At 39.0% G+C, this 9,129-nt stretch overlaps 1 long non-coding RNA gene across 5 annotated transcripts; it reads right to left on the bottom strand.

Annotated features, from left to right (window-relative positions):
* Positions 1-441: 441 nt before the first annotated feature.
* On the bottom strand, positions 442-7,607 carry LOC106047568 (uncharacterized). Of its 5 annotated transcripts, XR_010827683.1 has the most exons (6): positions 6,901-7,607; positions 6,409-6,492; positions 5,556-5,719; positions 3,186-3,355; positions 2,544-2,675; positions 442-834 (listed from the first exon to the last, which is right to left on the bottom strand). It is a non-coding gene; the product is annotated as an uncharacterized lncRNA (long non-coding RNA). The 5 variants fall into 5 exon arrangements; XR_010827684.1 differs by lacking the exon at positions 5,556-5,719; XR_001213852.3 differs by lacking the exon at positions 6,901-7,607 and having other exon boundaries at positions 6,409-6,644.
* Between the last annotated feature and the right edge of the window lie 1,522 nt (positions 7,608-9,129).

Raw genomic sequence — 9,129 nt, 5'->3', positions numbered from 1 at the left:
CAAAATAAACTGGAGAAAAAAAAAAAAAGGAAAAAAAAAGGGGGGGGAAGCCTGAAGCCTGAGAATATCATTTAATAAAGTCCAGACATGAATCATGGTGCTTAAAATCATTACTATCCTTGATCCAAGTAAAACAGAAAGGCTGAGCTAATTCAGGTGCTGTATAAATAAAAACTTTCTAGCTGTGTTTAGGAAAGGAGAGGCTCAGAGAAAGAAAAAGAAATCTCAGCTTAAACCAGCAAGATAACAGCGTGCCACTGTTCATTCTGATAGCAGACAAAAATGAACATGGTACGTCAAAAGACTACCAGGGATATTTAAATACTCCATTTTAATCATTTATTACACATGGACAAAGAATGATTGAATATTTTTTCTTAATGAACTACAAAGGACATATCACACAGCATTCCCTCTGCCTCTTAGGTAAAAAATCTTACAAATTGACTTGATCTATTGTTGGTAATGCAATATTAATAACAAAATGTATTTGCAAAAACAAACCATCAGGAAGACAAGTTGTTGAAAAACAGAGAGATCTCTACAGCAGCTACAAAAACATCTCATCCCCATCTGAAACAGGTGTTTGCATTGTTATTAGAGCATTGAAAAGAGAAACTTGCCCAGTGGGTTGCAGCTCCCAGTTCTGCCAAGTAGGTGCCCAGTGGGGTTGTAGGCACAACAGGCTGCATTTGCAAGCTCTTTGCATGTGGGGAAGGCAAGAGGAAGCTTGTAGCCATCCTCAACTCATGAGTCAAACCTGGTCCTGGAGGCTTCCCATCATCACTGCCATACGAAGAAGTGTTGTGGTAGGCTACAGATCACATCTTCCCTCTATCAAAACAAGGGAAAGCAAATGAGTTTAAGAACAAGCACCTCTTCACACCAATCCTCTTTTTTCTTCGGCTGCATCAGTTCCAATGCTTGTTACACAAGCACAAGACACAAAAGCAGAGAAAATTCAATCTTAAAATTTAAATCAACAGCCAAGTGATACTAAATGCATTATGAATTAGCCTGTAGCAGCTCTCCTCTAAGATGATTAGCTTCCAAAGTCCATCATCTAACTATAGAAAATTCGGTGAAAAGCAAGTCAAGATTAATCAGTCTCATTTAACAGAATTATAAATATTTCCTACAATCATATCAGGATAGCAGTTGGCCATATTGCCAAAAAGAGTCTTGTAAAAGGAAAAGTTATAAATAAATAGATAAGCCTTTTGGTTGGTTTACTTCTTGCTTAGAAAAAGAGTATGATTTTTTCATCAGGTTAAAAAAAGTTCAGTAATGTTTTTAGGCACTGAAGTGAAAGAAAAAATTGAGACTAGGAGTAGGAAAAAAAAAAAGAAAAAAGCCTGATTATCTCCTATTTGACCATGAGAACCAATCTAATGAATGGTAGGGATTGGTATTTTCACTGATTTTCGCCAGAGACCATGCTTCTTTCATACTGATAGAAGGATCCATGAGGCAAGGAATTACAGCTATCTCGATTTTGTAGAAGGGGAGCTGATGCAGAGACCACCTTTAATGAGCTAAATCTCAGCTTGGCATCAATAAGTGTCCAAGTTCAAAATCTTTCCATTATCCTTCAAATTATTCTGGAAAGGAATCACACAGAGGCCAAAGGAGAGTTAGGAGAGTTTCAATGGAGTTTGAGTTCGTGTTTGTGCTGTTGTTTTTTTTTGTTTGTTTGTTTGTTTTAAGAAGTTCCCCTGAATAATATGATACATACTTTTAAAACACCACTTGTTCTGCAGCATAGGCATAGCTGGAGAGACCAGATATCTGCGGTACAGTGCCGGAAAAGGATAGCCAGGCAAGCATGTCTGAGGCTTGGTTACCTCTGCATGACATTGTAGAAATAGACTGTTTCTTTATACCTTCAGTTAACTTTAGTTCAGTTTAGTTTAGTTTAGTTTTGTTCAGTTCGGTTTTGTTATTTCCTTTCATTTTATTTTCCCCCAACAGTGTTTTATCACCGTGTCTGACAGGAATGGAGAACGAAAGAAATGTTAAAGGTTGTTTCTTTTCCATAGGAATGCTAACATCCCCCTCAGTTTGCAAGCACTAAATTACTTTCCTATTTTGCATCTGTGCTTTCATGACTAAAATGCTCAGGTATTCTATTTTACAAATGTGAATATATACTGTATTTTAATTAGAAATTCATCAAGATTTTTTTTTCTCTGTAGTTAAAAAGTTTCAGGCAGTGATTTGATCCATTCTCCTAAAATTTCCACAGTTTTTACAATCAATCAAAAAACAAGCATTGACAGTCCAAACTATGAAGAAATATGGTTGCTTTAGCTGCCAGAAATCATACCAAAATGACAACACAATGAAGAAAATAAAATATTCAATTTTTAAATATTCTTGGAACAAAAAAGCTTACATCTTCAGAACACCAAATTTCCACATATTTCCCACCACCACCACCCAGGAAAAAAATAAAAATAAAAAAGAGTAAAAAAAGGAGGGGTTCATGCCTTCTCTTTATATTTATGTAGAAATGACAGAAGGGGCAAGACCTCATTTCTTACCATCTTGTCAAGTCAAAACCAAACTGCAGATTGGCCCTGATGCTGAGACAAATTATTCCAAATAGGACGTTTCTGAACAGAAATCCAAGGGTTGCAAAAATTGGAACCAGCACCAACCAGTTCCTGCACGAGCTGCACAACAGAAGCAAAAGTTTTCAGAAATTAGTGTCTGAAATCACTCATTTCAATAATTCCAGTTTAGAAATCAAGGAAAATCTGATTTGTGTAGATAAAATTGTGGATACAGAGTGACAGATATCCTCCACATTCCTGCTCTAGACCCTTATTTTTTATTGTAATCCTACACAAAAGGGAACTAGATTGAAGACCAACATAGGAACAAAATAGGAAAAAAAAAAAAGTAAGGAAAAAAAAGGAAAAAAATGACACATGCATTATTCTTACCCTCACAATACAGTATCTTAATATTTTGTCACTAGATATTTTGTGAAGTTGGCTTTTGAGTGCCATGCCAACTAAAAATACATACCGCACGAAGACGAGAAAATCTCAGTTCTCCCTCTACTTTACAACTGATAGTTCTTGTCATCAAGCTTGTACTGTTTGATTATGATGGATTCACACTGAAGGGAGAGGCATCAATATCATGAAAACAAGGGCCACTAAAACATAGGAGCTTACCCAGCTCAGGCATACGTTGACTGTTCAGGCCAATTAGTCAAAGCACCACACCTGGTACTATTTTTCAGCAGCTCCCTGAGGGCATGAATGAGGTTTGATGACTGCTTTGAGTGGCGTTGTTCTCAATATATCTGGGCTCTACTGGGTTCCTTGGTGCACAAAATGGATGGCTGGGGAAAGAGCAGAGGAGGAAGAGTAGTAAGTTTTACGCAGGGGAGGAGAAAAGGTAAGACCCCTGAAACTTCTTCCTTTTTGCTTGGATCTCAGAGGGAAGGAAGGGTGCTTCTACTCACTCATCTTCCATTTAAGTTCTCAAAAATCTGCCCAGAACATCTCCAGAAGCAAAATGAGAAATGAAGTCTGGTTGCAGCCAGTAAATTTTTTTCCCAGGCAAGTGGGGTACTTTCATAGATAGTAGCTTTGAATGTTGCAGGTACAGAGAGTGAGCAATAAAAATGATACAGTTTGCAATTCTGTCCCACTTTGAAAACACTTAATAAATACCAGGAGCTTTGAAAAGGCTTTGCTGGCAGTAGAATGTCTGAATATAAAACTGAAAAAACATTTTGAAAACTGAGAGAGGAAATGTGGTCCAATTGGATCAATAATTTGGAGCACAGGACCCAACCATTGTGACCACACAACAGAAATAATTGCAATCACTGCTAAAAAAAGTAACACATCTCAACACAGCTGAGATCAGGCTAATGATTCACTTTGTTTTAAATGTGAATTATTGAAAGCAGGAATCAGAAAGTTCAAGGATGAAATTAGCCTCAAAACAAATTAATCTATTTTAAAAGTTTTGGGGAAAAAAAAAATCCCAAGTTGTACAGTGCTGTAAAGAAAAAAGGAAAAAAAAAAAAAAAAGAACTGCAGAATAAAACTCCAAGCTTCCAAGCTCAAAGTTAATCTGATGATATATCTGAATGCTGATAACCTAGGCACAGATCCATCTCCAGAGAGAGATATGCCTGCTATGATTATCTCTCTGGTAGCTGTCAAACAAAGAGATGTCATTCTGTCTACAGTTAAACAACAACAGATGGAGCAGACCCTCAGCCAAGGTAAGTAGCATCACTCCAGTGCTTTCACATGGAGCCTTACCGTAGTTTGCACCACTTGAAGATCTGCTCCAGATCTCTATTCCAAAGCTAGGGTTAATCTCATTTCTAATATAAACTGAGATCATCACAGAAGAAGCTAAGGAAGAAACTATGTCTTTAAGGCACACTTATGTTTGTGGTGTCATTATGGCACACGCTCCCATCAGTTAGCTTTCCACTTCCTTTAGAGGACACATAACATGTAAAGCCTCTAAACTTTATAGATTCATGAGCTGTAGTATCGTGAAAATCACAAGGTTTGGGGGATAGAAGGAGTCTAGAATTTTTATAGAGCAATTCATTAGTTGTAATGGGAGATGCCTGAAGTGGGTCAGATGATTCAAGCCCCCTGCAAATGTACATCTACTTCTGTTGAGTATAAAGGCAAATAAACAACTCACACTGATGCTGATATCTACTCTGCAATTGTTGACAAGTAGGTGAGGTAAATTCTAAACACTGCACCCAACCTCTTTGTCCATAACACTGGGAAATAATGGACAGAGCGATCCAGACACAACTTTGTTAAACCAATGTTCTCATGATTTCTGTAATGTTATACATACACTAGACACCCAAAATGATGAGAAATATATTTTCTGCAATTTACATGGTGATCTGAGGCTATTTCATCTCCAAATCAAAATAAATGGTCCACCAAGATTAGATGTAAATTCTGCATCCACATTTTCATCTACAAATACTCCATTGGAAAACAAAAGGGAATGGAAAGAATGCTCCACAATCACCAATCCTCATTCCAAAATTCCCATAAGACTAATAATATTTGGTAGCTTGAACCGAGACCATAGTGTTTTGGCTAGAATGCAATATGTAAGGAACTTATTTTTCTATTCTCTCAAGTGATTTAATCTTGAAATCACCTTAATTCAGTGATATTCATAACGAATATATGCTCAGCTTGGCCATACATCTGCCAAGTGTTTCTGAAATACTCCTGTTTAAGATATGTATATTGGAACTGAGATTCATGGACATCACAAATGGAAAATGTCTTTTAGATCAGCCATTCCTACCAGTACAGACTTATTCTCAAAGAAACACTTCCTGGTCTATTGTCTGGTCTAATTTCAAAGTCTGTCTTTTGAATAGTATAAGTTACGCTATTATGAGCAAGTCTGTTATTAAAATGTGAGATGTATTTTGGATCTATAACTTTTAGCCAAAGAGCTGGTTTTTTTACGTATTGGGGGGGAACAGAAAAAAAAAAAAATAATTTAAAAAGATTACTTCTTTTGCTTACTCTTGGAAGGGACCACCCAATAGCCCACTTAGCAAGGGATCCACATCAAATACTACGTAATACTCTGAAGCAACCACGATGTCCAAGTCTCATGCAGAGACAGCCAAACACACCTTATAAGCTCGTTGTAAAGGCAGCTATAGCAAACTGGAGTTCAAGGCCACCTGCAAAAGGCAGTCAAGAAGTTTTATAAGCACCTAGCTGGTGAAGTTCAGCCTAAGCCCCATACTGCTGCAGGTATTTTACATTAGTTTAATGCTAATGCAAGTATCTGCACATAAGCTGTGATGATGCCCAAGTAAACATATGTAAAGGGATTCACTGCCCAATAGAAGAATGATAAAAAGGAGACAAAAGGCAGAAAGAAGAGCTTTTAAAAAATCTGTTCAGACCAGTTCATACTTCTGAGATCACTTGGAAGCCCTATATTGTAAGCAGGCACTTTCCTGTACATGAGACCTTGACTAACTTCTATTGATCCCATATTAGGCCAATAAATGCACAGAAATAGAAGGAAAGGACTTTTATTTTACAGCGTAAGCTAAGTGCAACTCTCTAAATTTCAGTAGATGATTCTTCCTTCTTACATGGCCCTTATTACTCTGAGAGGTAAACAGCACATGGTGCTTAAATGTTAGGGTACTGCCCCAAAAGACAGTTATGCAGTTATGGTAATTAAATAGTGCAGGTTATCCTGTCCTTTTTACAAATAATAATAACTTGGCACCCAGCCCCAGCATATAATTCCCAAATAGGGACTCTCAATATAGTGAAGAGCAGACCCAGTGTTTAGAACAGCATTCACAACAGTCAACAAAAACAAATCAAATTTGAAGGGTTTCTCAAAGCTTACCTTTGTCCTATATAAAGACATCTGTGATTTTGATATCTCTACAGGGCTACTGCTGAGTGCTGCAAAGCTGGGACAAGTCAACACCTAAAGCAAATGTTCAGACAAAAAAAAAAAAAAAAAGGAATTTTTATGTGAGTAGCAAAGGACACAGCAGGATGACAGAACAGAAGATGAGTATTTAGAGCACACCTGCCTAGAAAGGGAGATGTCTAAACTTCAAGACCTCCTAAATCTGAAGAATACAATCCAATGTCTCAGATATTTTGGAATTCCTTAATCACTATACTAAGAGTGATAGAGAAGAGAGGAAGGCGTGTCTTGTTAAAGAACATAGTGCAAGATAACCCATCATCAGAAAGCAGATAAAATGAGGTTTGGATAGAGAATAGCTAATTAAGCATGTGGGGCTGGGAGGGAAGAGCTGAAATACATAAATGAGCAAAGGACACAGCCCAAATGTGAACTCAGAAAGGGACTCTTCATGAAGCCCACCTCAGAGGGAATGTACAGAAGCACATCCAGATGTAGACCAGACCCAGCAAGAGCAGTGCTTGAAACAGTCTGTATTCACTTCAACCCAGCAGGCCATGCCTAGGGAAGGGCTGTTCACTCAAACGCTGTTCCATCTCCTCATAACATCAGGAAAAGGCCCTGAGACCTTCCCGTTCCCCACCTCACACTTCATTCTCTGACATTTTGCTAGGACCACAAAACATGTCAGCACCTCGCTGCAGGGACAGTTTCCCCACAGAGCCCTATAGCTGTTGGATAAAATGCGTAAATATTTTCTGTGGAAGCAGAAAGCAGAACCAAGACCTCTGCCTTCTAACCGCAAGCTCTGCTGTCATGTGTCTTGTCCTACATGTGTGATTTCTCCTCCTGTGAACATCAATTCTCTTTCCTGCACAGCAAAGCAGCTTCCATGGCAGGGACAAGTCAGCCTCTCCTCTTATTCCAGAGTAAGAGCCTGCAGTCAAAGGCAGTACATTTTAAGTGCCACTTCCTAAAAAGAGCCTACTAGCCATTTCCTTCCATGTCTCAGAGCATTGTATCTACTGGGAGGATGTACAAGAAGTTGATGACAGCCTTTCTCCTTCCAACCTTGCAAAATATATATATATAAGTTGCCAAAACCGCCACGCTTTGTGCTGAACTCAATGCTCTCTGCACATGCCAGGCACTCAGAGGACACCTAACAGACCAGGACCTTCAGGGATATATCTGATTTGTCACTTCTAAATAGGCTTCAAATAAGTCCACTTCTATTCTCAGCCCAGCTGAGGACAGTGGTGCCTTTGAACACATTTTAAATGACTTTGTCTGTTGTCTTTTCTAACCAAAGCCATGGCATCCATGTCCTCTCAGGCACCTAAGCTGAATTTTCATGGAGTGCTCCCCTGAACAAAGACACCTAAATTAAGCTTCAGTTACACTTTAGATTTCTAAGTGCTTTTTTGGATGTCAACCAGACTAAGAAACTTGCCCAAGGTCACACAGGAAGTCTATGGCAGAAAAGGAAACTTATCTGGGGTCTCTGAGGTCTGGGACTAGTCCCCACAGCACCAGGACTTCTCTCTGCTGCTACTATCGAACCTAAAAAAGACCAGAAAAGCTAATGACAGGAATGAACATGTTGTGGAGTTAATTCATTTCATCTACAGGATTCTGAAAGATGATCTATATGTACTTTTATCCATCTATTACTTCTTTACCCTCAGCAGATGATTGCAGAAATGCCAAATCCAGCTATTTATAAAGCAGTGAAACTGCCGAGCGTTCTCTAATGTACCACTTCCAAGTGCAAGCAATATATACTGACCAGCTCGTAGCTATCTTGGCAAGGATTCACACACCTGTTAGGATTTTAATTTATCAAAGACAGACGTATTTATATTTATGTCTCTGGCTGCATGCTCATGAAATAAGAAAGGATGTTAAAACGACGCTGTGCTTTAAGAGCAGCCAGGAAACTCAGAGTTAAGGCTTGTTCCTCTGTCCTCAGCTCACCCATGTTATGCACAGCTCTCGTATATGCATGGAAACAGCTTATGAAGAGCAAATGGCTGATACATGGGGGAAAAATAAATAAATAAATAAAAGACTCTTAGGCAAAGACCAAGAGCAAAATCCAACTGGAAAACCACTACCCAAGCTCAGAGGGCTCTAGAGTGGCTGTGCTGAAGTCAACCATCCTCCAGCAAATGTCAGAAAACAGCCTGAATTGCACCTACCATTGTCTAGACGACGCAGCGTTCAGATTTGGCATGTTTGATTTCTCTTTGATTAATGAAGGCGATTATAGCAGGCTTTCCCATTTGAAGGCTGTTAATATTCCTTCCGTGCTATAATGGCCCCCAAGGATCTCAGGGAGCATACAAGCACTCCTACTGATTCTCTGCCATTTTCCACAGACTCAGTGCAATTTCCATAGACTTGTTTCTTTCAGATCCATTACAGATATGTGATACACCCCCATTATCAGCAGATCACTGAAGTGATAGATAGTAATGACTCCTTCAGAGGCAGACTGTATATCAACCTGCAGCGGAGTGTGTTTTATAGGCCAGGTATAAATTCCATAGGAAATGCTGACAGGCTCTTGACTAAAGCAGTACCTAAGAGCACCACCACTCCTTACTGAAGCCTAAAGGTTAGATACTCTCCTGCCCCCACTCCACAGCAGAACTGAGGTTAATGGGTCTGACACACCTGGAGGAGTGA

The sequence above is a fragment of the Anser cygnoides genome, chromosome Z (assembly GCF_040182565.1).
Source record: "Anser cygnoides isolate HZ-2024a breed goose chromosome Z, Taihu_goose_T2T_genome, whole genome shotgun sequence".
NCBI classification, from domain to species: domain Eukaryota; kingdom Metazoa; phylum Chordata; class Aves; order Anseriformes; family Anatidae; genus Anser; species Anser cygnoides.
This window is presented reverse-complemented; position numbering and strand designations above follow the sequence as displayed.